Source organism: Lepeophtheirus salmonis, chromosome 4, assembly GCF_016086655.4.
Source record: "Lepeophtheirus salmonis chromosome 4, UVic_Lsal_1.4, whole genome shotgun sequence".
Taxonomy (NCBI): domain Eukaryota; kingdom Metazoa; phylum Arthropoda; class Copepoda; order Siphonostomatoida; family Caligidae; genus Lepeophtheirus; species Lepeophtheirus salmonis.
The window spans coordinates 22,033,282-22,053,981 of NC_052134.2; the positions used below are offsets into that span (position 1 = coordinate 22,033,282).

The 20,700-nt window shown below is 30.2% G+C and overlaps 1 protein-coding gene across 8 annotated transcripts in view; it reads left to right on the forward strand.

Annotated features, from left to right (window-relative positions):
* The first annotated feature begins 6,794 nt into the window (after positions 1-6,794).
* The window catches only part of Rip11 (Rab11 interacting protein), a 61,258-nt gene continuing 47,352 nt past the window's right edge, over positions 6,795-20,700 (forward strand). For 2 of the 8 annotated variants that reach the window (XM_040709766.2, XM_040709767.2), the window contains exon 1: positions 6,795-7,134. The gene's annotated coding sequence lies outside the window, so the exon portion shown is untranslated. Of the gene's footprint in view, positions 7,135-19,832; positions 19,941-20,700 lie in introns of those variants that run through there. The other 6 variants (XM_071887722.1, XM_040709762.2, XM_071887723.1 and 3 more) reach the window with 5 other exon arrangements.

A 20,700-nucleotide genomic window follows, 5' to 3' on the forward strand; every position in this document is an offset into this window, starting at 1 on the left:
CTTCTTGGTTTCAAAAAAAATCTTTAAAGGGAGTTACAATTTCACGTTATTGAAAAAACGGTTAGCCATTATCTGTCTCAGGCCCACAGAAAATAACCAACGTGGTATTGTTAAACTTACCATAAAAAACTACTATACTATCCACAAGTTCAAGAAACCAACATGTTGAATTCCATGCAAATGGCTGCATAAAACGACTTCGATAACAAAACCACTTGTGCCAAGGAGTGAGGTAAAGATTTGAGGCTGTCAGGGCCACAACTGGGAGTACTGGTCATATTAAGTGGAGATCCGGATTTATACTAATTATAATAGATTATATTGTTTTTTCATTTAAAAGACTGTCACAGCATCATAAAACGAGTTATTGAAAGTGCACAAAAACATATCATGACCGACTCTGTAGTCATCCAATTCATTGCTGGCTTAAATGACATTAAAATGTCAATTAATATCAAACCTGAAAAAGTCATAAATTAATTGTATCCTTGTCATTTGATGAGTAACTTTTTTAAGATCCATTAAAAAAGCATGCATTTGAGAGATGTAATACGTTGTTTTTTAACCTAGCAATTAAAATGAATTAGATTGACTTGGATGTAGTAGAGTAAGTCCTAACTAGATAGAAGTCCGTTATTTGTGCACTAAATTATTCATAATTTTATTTTTTAAATATAAATACTCATTATTAATAGAAATTCACTTATTCGAGATTGATTTTTTTCATTCCGTACTTACAGGGTTGGTATTTTAAATTTGGAAAATTTAAGGATAATGTATTTAACATCAAACCTATGATTTATTTGCCAAGAGGTAGAGTAAGTCATAATACTTGCAAAGAAGTTCATGATCGTTCTTAGATCGTCGGATCTAAGCCCCTTGTATTACTATGTGTGGTGCATGTTCAATAAATTGTCTAATAAAAGTACACATACCACTATTGATTCTTTAGGGGCTTCCATTCTCATGACAGTGGCCAATATGGACAAGGAGCTCTTCATAAATGCCTGTGGTTCAGGGCCAGGTTGGACGCTGTGGTGGAAGCTGGAGGTGGTTAGTTTGAGTGATTGACTTCACTATGCTTAATTAATTTTGGGAAAGAAATTGTAAGTATTCTCCTTAAATTTTCCGGATTTAAAATCCCAACCCTATGTATTAAGTTATTGAAAAGAAAATGGGAAAGATATGACGATTAATGTTATATAGTACGCAGAAATAATATTTTCTCTTTTTTCTATCCTTCTCTAGTTTATAACATTGAATTATTGTATATAATAAGCAACCTTATGTGACTCGACTATCTTCATATTATAGAACGGAGTTATTTTTGTTTGACTGAAGCCTTCTAAAATCAAACAACATATTATGACGAATTTACTTTTTAATTTTATCAAAATAGAAGCAAGCTTTTTTTTCCTGGATGATGGCCTCCTTTAAATTTCAAAAGACTAACTCTACTATACTAGGGATTACTATGATCCCTGTTGAATAACTTCATTTCCAGACATAATAACAAATAATACTATATAATTTAAGATTAAGGTTATGATTGCATTGTGAAATTGCAAACAGTTATAATATATAAGCATTATAAATCAATCAGAACTCTGTAGTAGTTTTGTGTCGGCTTGAGTTGAGGCAAACTGAGAGGAGTCGTTAAGGATCGACTGGAGTTGATAAATTAGAAAGGAGGGGAAAAGAGAAACAGTGAAATTGTTATATTTCGGTATATCTAAAAAACTGCATCCTATGACGAATGAAGGAAAAAATTTGTCCTAAGAGAGAGTAAAATTGTAATCTCTACTAGGAGAATCAACGATTCTACTGGATTTCAATCTCTACTGTGAGATTTACATTATTTTTAAGACCTGTTCCATTCTTTAAATTTCTAAAACTTTAGATTTTAATTTATAAATAACGGCAAATCGTTGTACTGCCCCAGGTTTTAAAACAGGTCATCTGGCTTATGAAAAAGCGGAGATAAGACTATGCTTACATAAGTTCCAATTGAATCCCAAGGAGATATAAATAGATAAAGCCTTCAAAAAATTAAGGACCGATCAGACTTATCCTTCAATTACCAAGAAATGTAGTATGCATAATCCCATAAAAATGTAATAGGCTGTCTCTATCATTAGAAATGTTATATATAGGTCGGTTGGGGAATAATTGGTTTATTTTTACCTTTGGAGGCTTGCCCAAGAAATTGGGTGAACTTTTCAAATTTTTCATGTTGCCATATAAGAATTACTTGTCTTAGCTATCAATTTTACATAGACAGCATTAATTTGTAATTAAAAAATAATCCAGAAAATTTCAATTAATGACAAAAAGTTAACTACACCAGTTTGACCTCATTGATGGGTCAAATGGCTGATCGAACTGTTCATTTATAACCAAGGCCGTTGCTAGCTTTCATCATTTGGGGAGCCTTAGTCCCACAAATTATCGATGCCGTTATATAATTACTTATATAAATAGGTGTATTTTATCTATACACTAGCAGAGTGTGCCCGCGCTTCAGGGCTGAATAAAGGAGAAAATAAGAAGGAACTTAGAAAAAAAGAGATAGAGAGAGGCATGTTGAAATATACAGAGAGAGGGATGTAGAAAGAAACAGAGAGAGAAAAGAAGAGTGAAAAGACACACAGATATAGAAAAAAAGAAGAAAAAGGAGGGTTTATTTCGGTCAAAAAGAGGCTATTAATTACCTCGCAGCCCAAAAAAATATAATTATAACATGTTTGGTTATTTTATACATCTACTTGTTCAATTTAAGACTAATCTGTTCGACCATTTTGTATTGCATATCTGATAACACAAAAAGCAAACTTAAAAATTTAAATAAGATATGGGAAATATTATTTTTTTTTTTTTTTGGGGGTGATAAATTTTTTGGGGGTAGCGTATTATAACTAAAAAAATGATAGCATTTAAGGACCATTACCTACATTTTAATACTAAATTAAATTTTGTTTAAGCTAACAATTTTCTGTAAAAAGTTCATTTACAAAAAAAGAATTATTGTCAATTTTATAAAATGAAAATTTTCCTGTGTTTTATGAATATTGATAAATCAACCAATATCTTAATTCAAATAAACAAGTAAATTCGGTGAGGGAGAGAGGGTGTGTATGTAGAAGGCGGAGGTCGGAAAGAGTGAAGGGCTTGAAACAATTTTTGAGGGATATATTGTTGACACAACCACATATTAATTTCATTGTACTTATATTAGCTCCGTTTAACCCCACATTAGATAAAGTGATTTTTTGGGGTCATCTAATTTAGATAGAAAAAAATCCTTCCTGAAACTTTATGATTGCATGTATTTAGTGATCCTATAGAAATGTTTTACCTAATTATTTTCTTTGATTTTCAGGAATATTAATTTGAATAATTTTTTCTGCTTTAGAGTTTTTAAAGCATATATTGATCCAAAAACACACAATCAGTATTACAAATTTGATAAAACGTATACAGTTTGATAGCTTATAGTATGGACTATATTTCTGTATTTAAATCAAAAATTTTATAATATTTTGAAACAGAAGAGTATTCAACCAAAAACTAAAAAACACTTATTAGAAATCAATGAATCATTGATACAATTATAGTTATATTTTACAAATTGTAGTTCTGGATATAATGTATATCAATCATACGATTGTAGGGGAGACCAAGTAAAGTTAAAACACTTGTTTTCGGAGGCAAAACTTAAGGGCGTCCGCAAGAGTGGGCTGGAGGGGCAGTAGCCCCCACCCTCCAAATTATGGATTTTTTTAATTTTCTATAGAAAATTTAATATTTGAAATTTAATTTAATTTTTGAAATTTTTTTACTAAAAAAATTAAATTTCTATAAATAACTGTAGATTTTTGAATTTTTTTATATTTAAAATTTAATTTTTCAAATTTTTTTACCAAAAAATTTAATTGCCCTTTGCTCCACCAAAAATCGTCCTATAATCTAAATATGTCTGCTATTGTTTGAATATACTTTAAGGATTATACCAGGCATTAGTTTAAAAAAAAAGTGTGGAGCTGGATGGTAAGGTCCACCAGACGATGATTATCTAGAAGCCTTGTGAATTGGAAGTGGCTAAAGTCGTCCAATGTCCTACTATTTTCAGAAAAATAAACAAAAAAAAAAATGAAAAGAATCCTGACAAATTGATAAATACAATCGCTGACAGTATCGACGTAGCGTCCCGTTCAACTCTCCATTATGTCATCAATGAAGACCAACAATGCCACAGCTATGCACGTTGCAAGGGACAGATTCAAACCCCATAAACAAGGAGAAAGGTGTTACCCAAATCAATACTTTGATCAATCAAAAACAGTAGGTTTAACTTGATGTACGTGCCACCGAGTTCTTGACCTCCTAACCCTAATACTAACTATTTTTATGTTGAGGTATCACAAATGATATACTTTACAGGAAAAACAAAAAGAAACTGTAACAATATTTATTACCACAATAATAGTCAGTAAAAAAATGCCTTCTACCCATTTTTTACAATCAACTGTTTTATATTATACAAGTGTGATGCAAATTTTCTGGTATTAGCTTTTTTTGATGTTGGATAAAATATTTAGACCCATTGATCCGTTTATGTTGTAACTGACCCGGTCTCTCCTAATGTTTGTTAAAGGCCTCTTCCTAAATCAACAACACCTTTTAAATATTAATTGACGTTCTCTAGAAGCAATATATCGACGACTAAACAACTACTTATATTGAGTTTTTATTTATTTTTAGTATATAGGTGCATATTATGACAAAATATTCGCTTCATTAAAGGTGAATAAAAATGTCGTTTTTAAATACCAAAATATTGTCTAGTGACAATCATTCCCTCTAATACAAACAAATACTATTTATGTATTGTGTTGTATGATCCGATCTATGTTGATTTGATATTTAAAACGGATTTAGTTAGTCATAGTTTTGTATATATGATACTTTTAAATGTTTTTGCATCGTCAAGGATTTCACAATGTATTCTTAAACTAAATTGGGTAGATAATTTAGAGATTCAAATCCTCCGTCACACCTTTATTGTATATCTTACTCTTTCCTTTAAAAAAAAAATCATAAATATTTGGCCCTTAAATTAGTTGAGGGTCAGGGGTGTTGGCAAGAGGTGAGTTAAAGGGTCTGAAGCCCATAAAAAAATACAGGATTATTTTGCTTTTTACTAGAAAATTTAATATTTAAAAAAAAAAATGTAATATTTCAATTTTTTTTGCAAAATAATTTAATTTTTCAAAATTTAATTTTCTATGAATACCTATAAATTTTTTTAATTTTTCTCCAAAAAATTTAATAAATAATTATTTTTTTAAATTTAATTTTTTAAATTTTTTTCCGAAAAAATTAATTTTTTAAATTTTTTTCTAATAATTATAAATCCAAAGAAAAAAAAAAGATATATACAAATAATCCAGTAGACCACCCTGTCAGTATCATAACTTTTCTTCGAATTTACATCAAACTATTTTGCTACAAATGATATTTCTCAAGCATTTATTCTCTATCAACAATCTGAAGTCAATAAATATTTTTTTCACCATGTGTTATCCTTAATTTGTCAGGTCTTATATAAAAACTTGGGAGCCTAGTAGAATTATTTTGTGTTAAAAATATCTTGCCAAATTAATCATCATATCTCACATCATAAAGAAATTTAAAAAATGGAAAAATAATTTTGTAGTTAGTCATTTCATCTGAACTATACGGACTTTTAACGTTTGACACGACTTGTATGCAGATGCACGTCTATAGTATTGCGGCTGAAATACGAAATTAATAAAATTTGAAACTATAATTATGACTAAAAAAATAATAAAATGTGAAAAATCCAAGCTGAGACCAAATTTTATATCACAAACAAATGATCTCACAGAATCATTTGAATATTTTGAAAGATATTAAACTTCTTCTTAGTGTTTAAAATTAGAGATCCTCTCAGGTTTTGATAGGATAGAGCGCGTCCTAGTGGCTATTCTTGTACATCAAACATTACCCATAGAATTATAATTAAAAAGTCATTCTTGCGAAGTGTTCACACCTTAATTACAAGAGTTATTTCATGCTTAACCTATCAACGTGTTCCAAGCACTGATAAGGTGAAAGAAACAAAAACATCGACAGCTGACAACAAAATATATGTTATTTTTTTGTTCGTGATGTAATGCCGTGATATACATCGATTAAAAATTGCATATGCCAATTTCTTTACTCTGATTATATCTCGCAACCTTTCATCCTCAAATAAACAGAAAAAAGATCTCAAATTAGTTTGTAGTTGGCCAAATTATCCCAACTATATATTTATAATTAAATAATTCTTCACATCCAAACAATAGCTAATTTGAATTCAACCAACCAACAACGTTAATAACATTGATAACGGGAAAATAAGCAGAACAAGTAAATGTCCTGAAAATTTTGTTGTATGTGAAGTAAAGCTATCATCCATCAATTCACAAAACCTTCAATGTCTCCTTTAATCTTTATTATTATCAAGAAGGTATGTATTCAACTCTATAAATAAGTAACTAAGAACGTATTTAAGAGACCCTTTGTAATTAGTTTTATTAGAAATAGATGTCGCTACTTGTTTCATAATAATAATAATTAAAATATATACAGTGAATAATCTCAGGTAGTAGAAGGCGCACCTGATCGACTATTCCAAGTAATGTCAGCAGCATGGACTGTGTGTTTCCTTGCTAATAAAAGAAGAAGAAAAAGAGAGGCGAGCGTATTTTTAAGAAAAGGGAGAAGGTACACAAACTCACACAGCATACACAACAGGGTAAAAAAAGGACGGCGGAGCCCTACAAAACTTAGTAATGTGTGTATATATTCTTGACAAGTAGAAAGAAGAAAAAGATCCTAATAAACGAGGAGCAGTTGTTATAAAGAAGTGACTCCATACAGACGTCGGAGTTCATCACTCTACCTATTTCATAGTTTTTGTTACAATAGAGAGAGGGAGAAAATATTATGTCTCCTTCTCTATAGTTTTTGAATTGTTCATAGTGTGATCTTTTTTTAACAAATTACTTATTTTATTAATATATTCCTCATTCATTGGACCTAATCCTTCTCTTCTAACCAATCAAGGTAAGGCCCGTGACGTCAAAATAATATGTTCTCTAATTTAAACGGATTTTTGCAAATCTAATATAATTATTTTATGTATAATGCTCTTTCAAAATTAATGACTCATGGCTCACTTGAGGGACATTTCAATTGTGGTTGCTTAATAACTAAGGAGTGAAGAATGTTGAATCAGTATCAAGTACAATACAGGATTATTCAAACGGATTTCAATGAGTACCTACCTACTTTTATGGAGCATGACATCAAATTCTAATCATGTTGTGTACAAGTTCTAACTTATACATGCAGATTGAACAAGCTGTAACCAAAAATGAGTTGAAGAATTATAGTAATTATGACGAGGACAATCCAATAATTGAAAATTCTTTGGATGTTTAATTATTAAGTTTTTATAAGTATTTTGTGGTCCTTTAACAAGTTCAAATGTCCACAGTTATGCATAATTAATGTGCAATTTCAATGGATCCAAATGAAATGATAACTTCAATTAATAGTGGTGAATTAAAATGACTGATTTTCTAATCAAATTAGACACTATAAGATGTATAAATTGCAAATCGTACAACAATTATATGCTAGTTACATCTTGTGCAAAGTCCCAAATTAGAAACTAATTCGTTAATGGGTTCATGTGCAAATGGATTATAATTTTATCATTTTGAACGAGATGAAAAAAAAAAAAGATTTAATTAGAACGTGAAATATTGAGTTGAAAATGTATATTCATAAATATGTATATGTACCATTGATTCATAGACGAAAGGTTATTTATGATAGAGTAAATTTGAGTTATTTTGAGGTGTAACCAAACCGAATTTCTCAACACTTATTATTAAATAGTGTTCGATTCGAGTCGCAATTGTATATTTTGGTGGAGTTTTGAGTATTGTGTCAATTCGATATGTTTGTGTTTGAACACTATATTTACTTTTGAGTTCGGTGAGTTCTTGTTTTTGATCATTTCCAAAAATGGGGTTTTTAATAAATCAACGCTTAATTTATTAAGAATGGCTCGTCTGTAGTTTTTAATGTATTTTTTAGTGATAATCGAATAATATTCAAATCCAACATTTGGCTCTTCCATAATTTCCAATTACCCCCCACATCATGTTTGATTGAGGATACTTTGATTTTTTTTACTGGATTCTTAATGATGTCCTGGTGCTCCTGGAATCGCGCACATAGTCCAAAGCAGTGGAGTTTCTAGCCCCCCTCCCCCAATTTTGATCATATATATATTGTCAAAAAACCATTTGATATAAGTAATTGTATTATGAAGTTTATAATATTTTTTGGGTCAAAGTCCCCTGAAATGATTAAAATTTAAAAACGCCCTTGCTACAATGTACATATTTTTTAATCTGAGAAAATAGGTAATTTCTTTTTATCCTTTTTTAATATTAGTAGGATCTTCTGGTACCTTTGTAGCCTTTTAAGACACTGAAACTCGTTCAAAATCTGTACGAGTTTTAATAAAGTCTTATTTTACAAAAAAAGATTGCAACGTGTTCGATTAATTTTCAGAAAATTGTTGCCTCTTGAGTTTACTATTCGGATTCTATTAATGTGCGAATTCAACATATAATTACTTTAACCTAATTGTGTTACCTTTCCAAACGAATTCAAATGTATAATACCTACTTGATGTAAGAACATTTATGTTTATGGCTGCTATGTGGGAAAAATATTTACGTCTCAAGTATTTCCATATTTACAAAGTCATGCTTTAAACATAGATTTTATGCCAAAATATTATTACATATTATGCATCTTGTAATCTGCCAATGAGTAATAAACAAATTCCTTCACTGTAATAGCCGACTACTCTCGAGTTACTTCCTATTTTTGAGAATAAAAATAGATGCATCATATATAAATGGATGCGAGTCTACCCTTTTTACAGAAAAGGATCTGTGAGGGGTAAAGAAATAATAATTAACAAAGGTAGGAAAAGGTCCTTATATTGCAAGTTCTAGTCTCAAGTCCATAAATATTTTCATTTTGACCATTTTAAGTCCTAAGAAAATATAAAAATACTTTAATTGCCTACTTTATAATCATTTAAAAAAAATGAATTGACTCTCGTGTGTAAGTAGAGTGTCATGTCTTAAGTCCAAGTCCTTGAATATTTTAATGGAACTCATTTCAAGTTCATTTTTATAATTTAGGGTCAATGGGTTTAAGGTTTGAGTTAATTATAAAATAGCTTTTGAGACCCATAAATAATTCTTTTTTGGATCCATTAAAGATGTGAAATTTGTATAATATCCTTGCCAATGTAAGTGTTAATTAATTTTCTACATACACTGTCCAAATAAAAATGTATTGTGAGATAATTAAAATTTTTAATACATATTAGGGTCTGTTATATAATAAAGCTAGACATTAGAGTAATACCTTTTTGATAGACAGCTAAGATAGATGTACTTATATTTATCAGTCTCATTTTGACATCCAATTTTTTTCTTATTCTTGATGATAAGCTGGTTTTATTCATATAAAAACCCTGGGTTGTTTAGACCCCTAAATAGCCGACATCAACGGCAATGCTGACGCCCATGAAAGCCCCCTATATGTGTGTACAGCCTTGTTACAGAGAACGAACCCTGAGCGATTCACAAATAATATTATATAAATAATTATAAAATAACAAAGTTAGTGTTTGTTTATTTTAATGATCATGACCTTCGTAAAGGTCTTTATAATCCATTATGAGTCATTTTTTCTTTTTTTGGCATAACCTTTTTTGAAAAATTTATATTCAGTTCCTTAATGAACAACAAAGATTGTGTATTGTTCCATCTCTCTCTGCGTGTTAAGATAGAGAGAAGATGAGTTGTTTATGAAGGCGGAAGTGATTCTTTACGGCTTGTTACATCATAGATAGAGTAAGGATTCGGTCTCTTATGAATCTAAAATCCATATTTCCATGGTCCTAATATGAATATTTTCCTTTGAAGAATATGTGGAATATAAATCCGGCTAAGTGACTGAGTTTTTAAAGAAATAATAAGTGTAATTGGAGTCATAAAAGAAACTATGTAATGTTCGTTCAAAAGACGCATTACATTACATGAAATTCTATAACTGAAAAGTAGAATTTTAGAGGAATACTCAAGGAAAAGCGTTAAAAGTCTGCCAATAAGTGTAGTTATAAAATATTGTTTTATTTGATTTTTATGCTTTCTGCGTTGCAACTGTTCATTGATTATTTTTGCATACAATCTGTTGTTAGAAAGTAATTATAATCGTTAAAATATAAGAATAAGCCATTTTCATTGACGTCACAGTTTGTATTATAAATCGAAGGTACGTCCTCTTATAGCCAGCCCCATGGATAACATATTAAGTCAGATAAAATGGACAAAATTTTGAACATTTGTATTTAATAATACTCGATACCATAGAAAATTGTTTTATTTGAATTAAGTCAAATGTTTAATACGTACTCAAAATCTCTATTACAATTGAATTTTGTTTTGGATCAATTATTATGGTAGATAAAAGTAGAAGACTATGTGAAAAATATCACACATATATCTAATGAAGTTTCGAAAGTATAGTGAACTTCTCAACTTATCCCAGAACTTTGAATAAAAATCCTATAGTTGACTGAAATAATATGTCGATGATGTAATTGTTTTTTGGACATTTCTCCTTTTCTTGATTTTGTTCAAGATTGTTTTTATATTCACTCATGACAATTATTAGGCTCTGATATATAGTACAAACATAAATTAGATATATATATATATATTTGATTGACACTTAAGGGCCTTATATTTGACAGTCCCATTTTGATTTCAAAATCCTCGAAAATATTTCACCGTTTCCCTTAGTCTAAATGAAAAAAATGTGTGTATATATTATATAATTTGATTGTTTAACTCCCTAAAAAGATGGCTGACATCAAAGTACTGACGTCACATGAAGACGCTCTATACCTTAAAGCTGATTAGTTTCTTTGTATTCTTTGTAGAATTCTGATTTATCTTTTTTCTCTTTCTAGTGATAATCTTTACTTCATGAACTTTATAGTCAAATTGATCTTTTAATATTCACAAATACGACATACTTATTGAATGAATATATAGGGTTTCTGGAAGGAAATATTAGGCTTTATCTACATACATAAGAAATAAATATACACTTTATTTTGTTGTCGTCTGTCAATGTTTCTATTTCTTTTCCCGTAATCAGTTTTCTGAACGTTGATTGGTTGAATAGGAATTAGCTCTTCTTAAGCGGTGATCACTTTTATTACGCAATCCAACAACAGCTGCAAAAAAATAATCAATTTTTGTATTTATCTCATGTTTCTAATTGTAAAGATGTTAGAGAGAAGGCAAAAAGATGATGTAAAATTTGGGTCCATTTTCACAAAAAAACACTCAGATCAACTTACTCATAGGACTGTTAGATAACAACTGGCCATCCAAAATGTCAGAAACTTTGGTAAGTAATTGTGTATGGATGCTCGATAGATGTTAGTAGTATTTATGTACGGGTGCTACCATCTTCACGTTGAGGTCGGAAACTTTTCTGAAAGCACAAGTTTTTGATTGAATGATCAAGTTTAGGGGAAATTTTTCAAAAATGAAGTCAATTTGAGTCGCAAGTCTCCGAGTCCAAGTTCCCAGCTCTGCTATACATTCCTGTTAAATTAGAATTAGAATGGAAGTAACGGTGGGGTTAATTGTATTGGGTGGTGTGGAGACACGATTATAATGATCGTGAACCCGGTATCTTAATAACATCACTCACTTTCTTCTGTGTGGTATTATTAATCATACGTAAGCATTCGCATGACTAGAGATATTTTTTTACAGCACATTTTCCGTTCTTTGGACTTTGATTATCAAGGTATGTAGATTTTGAGATGGTTAAGGGAGATAACCCATTTTCTTTCAAACTTTCACTTTTTTGTTTTTATTATTCTTTGCAAATTTTATATAAAGAAGAAGAGCTTAAGTGAAATTACAAGAAATGGATGAATTTGTTCGTAGCATTTTGACATTTAAATAACTTGTTTGCTTATTCTTCTTTGTACGGATGCAAATATGGTGTGTCAACATAAAATCATCTTGAGAGAAAAAGAATAAAGAAAAGGAGAAAATCCCAGCTTATATTTTACTTCATCCATACATACAGTCCTTATATTTTTAGAAATATTTGAAGGGGTGGGGTGGAGGGCTCTTTAATTTTTTTTTTGGGGGGGAATTAAAGAATTTTTGCTTTTTATTATAAAATTTAATATTTGCAATTTTATTTTTTTCCAAAAATGTAATATTGGAATTTTTTTCTCAAAAATTTAACTTTAAGTGAAGAGCAGAGGGGTTTTTTTTCCAAAAAATTTAATTTTTTGAGAATAACTATGGATTTTTGATTTCTTTTTCAAGAATTTAAATTTTCGAGATTTTTGATATTTCTTGCCAAAAAATCTAATATTTTAAATTTAATTTTTGAATTTTTTTTCCAAAAAATATAATTTTTTACTAAACAGTGGTGGATTTTTCAAATTTTTTCCCAAAAATTTTATTTTTTGTGAATAGCTGTGGATTTTTCAATTTTTTTTCCAAAAAATATAATTTTGTGAATAGCGGTGAATTTTTGGAATTTTTCAAAAAATTCCAAAAACAAATCCCTAGCCAAAATATAATCCTGTAGGCGCCCCTGATTTGAACCAATTTTAGGCTCTGTACTCTCATTTGTGATATGAATTAAGATACTTTTAATAATATGTTTTAGAAACTTCATTTGATTTAAGATAATTAAATAGGGCCCGATATCGCCCCTTTCAATCATAAAATGAGTCAATTTCACATTTTTTTTTATTGGGTACTTTTTTTGCAATTTACGAAACGCTTAAATGGTTGATAAGAATAATTAGTTGTTAGAATTTGACGAAATTTCGTCGGAGAATAATAGACTCAATTTCGAGAAAAATCATTCCAGTTTGCTTTCGTGCTAACGGGTCACAAATACAGTTATAAAAAAATATGACATGGTCATTTTAGCAATTTGAATAATTTTTTTAAAGGATAGCAGCATTTGAATTAAATCAATCTACAATGTTCAAAAAACTGATAAGGGGTGGAAAAAAAATAAGGGAGAAAAAGGAACAGCTGACAGTAAAAACAAAGTAAATGATATAAACAAAAACATTATGTTCTTTAAGAAAGAATATCAAGTTGCCTTAAGATGTAAGGATCATAAATCCCCCCTCGCCACCTTGAACAAAAATGGATTTGTGGTTCCTTAATAGTTTGTTATATAGCTTATAAACCCCTCTGTAGACACCTTTCATAATTAGTAGTAGGAATTAATTAGTGTTGTAGTTGAGTTATACCTAGTTCGGTCGAGTTCGAATTTTTGAGCATTGCGTAAATACGCCAGACAGATGACAATATTTTTTCATGGAATTGATACAATCTATATTCAACATTAAATCATTTTGACTATCTCAGTCAGGCAGTCAAGTATTCAACAAATAATGTAGTTAATATTAGAAAATATGAACAGTCAAACCTAGTCTAATGGTCAGTTCATTTAAGCGTGTTTCCGTTCTAACTTGTAGCAACAATCAGTTCCCACACAGGAAGTTTCTAACATAAAAAAAACCTATTAATCTTATCCTTACGATCACCGGCCAGCAGTCACATAAAAAATTACATAGGTTTATAGATGCACCTGCTTTTAACGGTCTTTATTTAACACTTACATAGTCTGTTGAGTAGTTAACAAGGAAGGAGTAAGTAATATAGAACGCTGGGTTGTTAAAAAAAAGAAACCGAAAATCAACGTGGTCACCCTGACAGTTTAAATAATGTTTGGGAGGAGAACAGCTTAGCTGTCTCAACTAGAGCTGTGTAGTTTCTAATGAAAAAAGAGTGCGAGGAGTAGGCGAGAGTGAGACAAATAGTACACCTGAATTAAGAGCCTTGTTAATATCCGCTGCCTGCTTTATGATGATTTTTTTTTTTTTTTTTTTTTTTGGGGGGGGGAGGAGAAAATGAATTTCTCATATAAAGAGGAGATGTTTCAACACAGGAAATCAACACAAACCCCCCACTCCGTATTGAGCAATGTCACAGGCAGGAGTGACAAAGATCATGATTTTCAATTCTACTCTGACTTGTACAAGGACTTACACTTATAGCCCTGCAATACATCGTGAGAGTAACTCTTTCTCTTTCCGCACTAGTAATTATTGTATACTTATTGTTCTCTCTTCAAGAATGAAATAGTGATGATTAGTATTGTGTCAGTTCCTTCACCTGAACTAATAAGTAACTTTTTTACTTACCATTGCCTGACCAACTTCATTCAGGTTTGACTGTAATTTTGATTCTTCGATGAGGTGAAGAAAATTGTTGACTATTAGTTATGTCGAGTTTTTTACGAGTTTGAGTTGTCTTACGCGAATCCAACACTAAATTATAATTTCTGTGGATTGAAAGGTGTGATTTTATAAAAGGGCTATTTGTATGGATTGCATTTTAAAGTTCTTTTTATGCCATTGTTGAAATGAATCTTAATTAAATATATTTCATTTATCATAATTAAGATTCATATCGATAGTTAATATACGCCCAACTGTTGTGATTAAGCGTTTTTGATTATATTATTTTAAGGTTGCCTTAAAGTTTGAAGTAAAATACGGTGTTACTTCATGAACATCAAAATTTACATTGTATTTTGTTGATTGGTTAAATTCGAATTAGCTCTTATTCAGTAGCTGCGAAGAATTCCCAACAATTATAGAATGAACATAATTCTATGGTTGGAAGAAATTGTTCACCCCTAACAACTGATTTTGGCTCTTTCTTCTCTATTTCTCAAGTTCAAGTGAAAGGGAATTCACAAATCTTTTGTACGTTTGTATTCGGAGGACATCCCAAGGATTTAGTAGTTTTCTTATTCAGTTTTCTTTACTAAATTTGATGAGCACACATAGATAAATATAGATCTCAGGATTGGCAAGATATTGAGGTCTGAACTTGTTCCTGCCGTAAAATACCTACCCTGTACATCATGTAAAACCTTAAATTTGACATTTCTCCTTTTTTGATTTTGGTTCAAGATTATTTCTTGTGTTACCTCACCACATGATTGTCTTTGATGTTGACATGTCTCTTTCAATACTATTTGACAATAAAAATAACGTATTTTGTGTTGGTCTTGTCTTAATATCATATATAAATAGTCTGGTAATTGAATCTACAACTGACCATACCGTTAAATGTTATAAACACATAAATATTTAACTGTTGTCGATATCAAGAGGGGATTTTTATTATTGTATATCTCAAAAGTAATTGTAGTTATAGAGCGTTATCATGAGACGTCAATGTACAAACCTTTTTCTCATTTACAGAGTGCGACAGGGAAATTTTCCAGGATCAAGAAGCAAAACCAAAACCTTAATAACTTTTTATTGCAAACGTTTAATGAAAAATGTTACTCAATAAACTTTTAACAATCAATCTTGGCAAGAATGATTGAATATGGATGCCTCCAGCCTCTGTCACAGCCTCCCCACGAGTACGGAATTTGGCGCAGGTTGCCAAAATATAATTGACGGACATGTTGTTACATTGCTTCATGATGCTGGCCTTGAGCTTTTGCAAATTTATGAGCGATGTCTTCCCAACCTTGCTCTCTAATACCCCTTGGAGCGTCCCCCGCATTAAGCTTATCACTAGATTTTTTTTTCTCAAGATGAAAAATATTATACGCAAAATAGGGGTAAAATTTCTTTCCAAAAAATTTAATATAAATTTTTTGTCAATAGCTATGGATTTTTTTTTTAATTTAATATTTGAAATTTCATTTTTTTTAATTTTTTTCCAAAAACCAAGGCCCCCCCCCAAAAAAAAAAAAAAAAAATATATATATATATATTAATATAATCTTGCGGACGCCCCTGATAATGATGTATTAACATATATTCAATGCATATTAGGATCTGCTATATAATTTAACTCAAAGAGATATATTCCTAACTCACAAAGGATGTTGTTCATTTTTTAAAATAAATTAACGTTCTACAACCACTGCGTTATATTTATAAAGCATTTACAGGGCTTTAATTCAAGTAATTTTCTAATTTTTAACGATGTTTTTCCATATAAACTAATTTATGGCAGTATCTACTAAATTTCCGTCTTTGAATATATTTGGTATATATATATATATAAATGATATACCTACATACCAAATAAACATCTGGCCGTGGTTGGAATCAAGAATATGTTACAATTTAATTTTTATTCTTATAATATATATAAATCATTCAGTAAACTGTCACATTCAAGGCTTCTCGTTTCCTGTGGTATAAATAATTATTAACGTGTTCAGTTGAATTCATATCTTTCAATTCTGCCATAAACTAATTAAACATTTGTCAAAGATTTTATGTGCGTTATAGAAGATATTTAATTATTTTGAGTACGTAAATAGAAATAAATGTATGGAAGAATCTGTTCTATGCAATGTAAAATATGACATAATAATTGAAGATTCGACTCAGTGTTATACCAAAGTAAGCAGACTCAAATAATTAATTGATTATGATATTATACCTTTAGAATCCGTTTCACGATGTACGTTGCTTTGTCATTGTTTCTAGTTTTGGCGGACAGACTAAAGTGTTTGGCGTCAGTTAACAAAAAATGGCATCGACCAAGAAAATATTTATTCCACAATCGTGGAAAAGTCTGAGTGCCCCTCTTGGGATCTGTACCAGAACAGACAATCTTGAGATTTCAAGCCTCTTAAACCTGAACAAGACCTTTGTCTGGAGAGTCAGGAATAAACTAAAAAAGTCTGGAGGTGATTATGACTCTCCTTCATGTCACGCTGCAAAGAAAACGTTAACTTTGTTGTCTTAATATTTTTTTTGTCTCACTTTGTTGTACCCTGTACAGGGGCTTTAGCTCCCTCCAAATTAAGGAATTTTTGATTATATCTAGGAAAAAAAAAACTTGATTTTTCATAAAAATCAGAGATAAACAGCTCTGGATTCTTTATTTTTTTTTTTTTCAGAAATAATTTAATTTTTCCAATTTTTCCCGAAAATATTCCATTATTGTATTATATTCATTACACGTAGGACTATTAATTCATCATTTGAATAACTTACATAATTAAGTTCTTTGCTCAGGTCTGATGGTTCCGACATTAATCTCAAATAGACACATAAAAGGCAATCACTGTATCATAAATATCTTTGTTTATAGTAATACTATTGAGATAAGATGGAGGAAACTGCAGTTCATTTTATTAAAAGGTTCGTTTATATATGAATTTTACAATATCCTGTATGACCAATTAAAATTATTTGAGTTTACTGGGGCTTCTTCAGGGGGTAGGCTGGAAGGGTTGTAGCCCCCCTCCAGTTAAAGGGTTTCTACTTTTTACTAGAAAATTTAATATTTGAAACTTGATTTAATTTTTCAAATTTTTTTTCCAAAAAATTTAATATAATTTAAGATAAGCTATCCATAAAATTAATTTTTTGTGAATAGTTGTTGGTTTCATGAAATTACAAAAAATGTAATGTTTCAAAAAAAAATTAAAATTTTTTTGATATGAAATATAATTTTTAATTTTTTTCCAAAAAATTTAAATTTTCATAATTTTTTTTTCCAAAATTTTTAATTTTCGATAAATATATATACATAGATTTATTTATAATCATGTGGGCGCCCTGGTTTGCTCAGTTTGGTGTAAAACCAAGTCCATTTTTCACTTACTATTTAGATTTTAGACTGCAAATAACGAGTATTTGAGATCATGACCAAAGTACGTCGTAACTTTTATTTATCTTACAACCTATCTTTTTAAATAGAAACAGAACAAAGGTAATAATTTTTGGGCAAAGTCTTGACTTGGAATTGCAGTTTTAAGTATTTTTATAGTATACTTCCGTTAAAAAATAAAATAAAAGACTTTTGAGAATATTTTATTTGAATCCTGGAACTAAATGTATACTATACATCCATAAACCAACTCCGACACTTTCTTTTGGCATTCTACTGGCTTTTTTAAGTGATATCCATCTTGTTAATGTGCAGGAAGGGAAGAGGGGGCGGGCCACCCTTTTCTTCCTCCTTCAGATTCCCACAAAAATAACGACCTACATTCCATGCCATCTCTTCATCTATTCTTACTTTTCTTCGTTATTTTCTCAAGAATTATAATTCATGTTATCTCATGCGTACGAGTAAGCTAATGATTATTATATACTTTTTAGACTAGTATAAATCATTTTTATTTCTCCTAATATCCATGATTCCATATTTTATTAACTCTCATATTTGAAAAATATTTATAAAAGCAGGCCTCCATATCTATTCTATGATATTCCTCATCACTATGTTTTATGGGTACGTGATAAGGGTCTAAAAATGGAAATATATGGATTTCAAAACAAGATACAGAATAAATAAAAACACTTATTAATCATAAACACTTTTACATAAGTGATATTAATCCTACTTTTAATTTGGGAGTTGAGGATACAAAATGACTTTGAGTGATAATAGTCCCGAATTACTAAAATCCCAGATAGCTCCAATTTCAGATGGCTGAGAGAAAAAATGAGATCAGTTTTGGATTCTGCACTTATAGATAAATTCGATTATTGTCTTCAATTCATTATTACCCTGTGTTATTAATGAATATTTGTCCAATTTATTTATCTTCTTGACTCTTTTTATTTCTGCTAGAGGGATTGAGTTGTCACTAACATAATTCTGTAACGCCTTTTTGTATTATATGTCGAGTCCAGTGCGAGTTTCGACCTAATATGTAATGCGATTTCTCCTTTTACAGCGCGTTTATGGGGTATAAGCCGTCTTCTGTGATGGTCTCAGCGGGCGACACCTCCTGCGGGATGAAGATGCCTTGGATCTTCATTCCTAATGATGTTAAGGTCAATCAATGAATCTATCTGAACACGTTATAGTCCCAAGTTCTTCTCGGGATCTAAAACAACACTGGGAAGGGTAATACTGTTTCCAGGAGGACGGAGCACCTTCACATACTACAAAGTATGTGCAAGAGGGGTGCCAAACATGGTGTAAAGCATGTGGGGAACGTCTGATAGCTGTATTTTACGCAAATAGTGGCCATGTGGAATGAACTGGGGCTCATTTTGAAGAAAATTTTGCGTTGATTGCAATTGAGTAAAAATTGAGGAATAAATATTTTTGTACTTTCTTAGCAGTTGAAGTTGTCCTCGGACTTATGGGTCACGCTGTATATATACACTAAACGTGTACACGCACAATAGGTTTGGTAACTCGCCTTTAGTCCGGTAATTTACTCGTCGAAAAATATTGTTTAGTCGATTTTTTTTTTATTTCTAACTCAAATTCGATATTTTTTAATAATTGAAACCGTCCTCATCTACAAGCACAGTTTTAACATTCGACGCCGTGCTTTCAAATGCAATTTGTGAGAAAATTATTGAATTGTATAATATTTGCATTATAAAATTAGGGAGATATTTTGTTTTAAATATTGGGATTTCCAAGTGAAACCAGCTTCGAGCAATTGAGAGCCAAAAAGTGTTGCAATTGTCCACGGTCTCTCTTATCTAATCTTGTTATGTTTATCTTCTTTGATAAGGAGCCTTAATCTTCATAATATAATTATGACCCATGATTACTATCAAAGAGAGATGACGTTATTTACTCGATGTTTTTTGCCTTTAAATGAGTCATTTAGTGTTTCTTTGACGTATTGACTACAACCTACTAATCATCTATCAAATTACAACTTCAACCTACTAATTCAAAGTAAGAATTTAAATTATGAATCAAATATTATCAGTATTGTTAAACAAAGCTATATGAACTAAATTTTTATTCTTCCATGAATTATCGTCAATTTCTATCAGCAATTTATTCCTATTAACCCTTTGGATACGTCACAAATGACACTTAAAATGACCAAAATTGATCGACACAAAAGAATAAGAAATTTGACCGTTTTTATTTGAAAAGTCATATGTGGCGAATTTAAGTCTCTCAAATCAAATACAGTTATAAGCTCTAACTTAAATTCTTTAGTATCTTAACTCATACCACAAATTTAAATAATTAACCTATAATTGACTCAAATATGTATATATAAAAATAAAATGGGATTTTCTTTATTTTTGCTCATGATTGTTTTATGTTGACGTGCCAACTATGTTTTTTCTTTTTTGTTTATTGTCTGGTGCATTTTTTTTTTTTTTTTTTCTGTATCACGTCTAATATTTCACAATTGATGTTATTGAATGAATATTATTATTATGAAGATCCACTTATCAACTATTTCCTTGTGTTAATTCAAAACAGATGCCAACTAGTCTTATATATTTAATCAGTTGACGTTCCTTGGAATTAATATTCATAGCCTTCAATTTTTGTTTCTTACTTTTTATTTATCTGAAGGACTCAAGGGAAAGAGCGGACGCTCACGTTGCCATTTTTTATTCTCTTGGCCGTCAAGAATAAATGGAAAGTTTGGAAAAAGTTCCAATTGTAGCTAGCCTTGGGTTTTTTTTCTTAT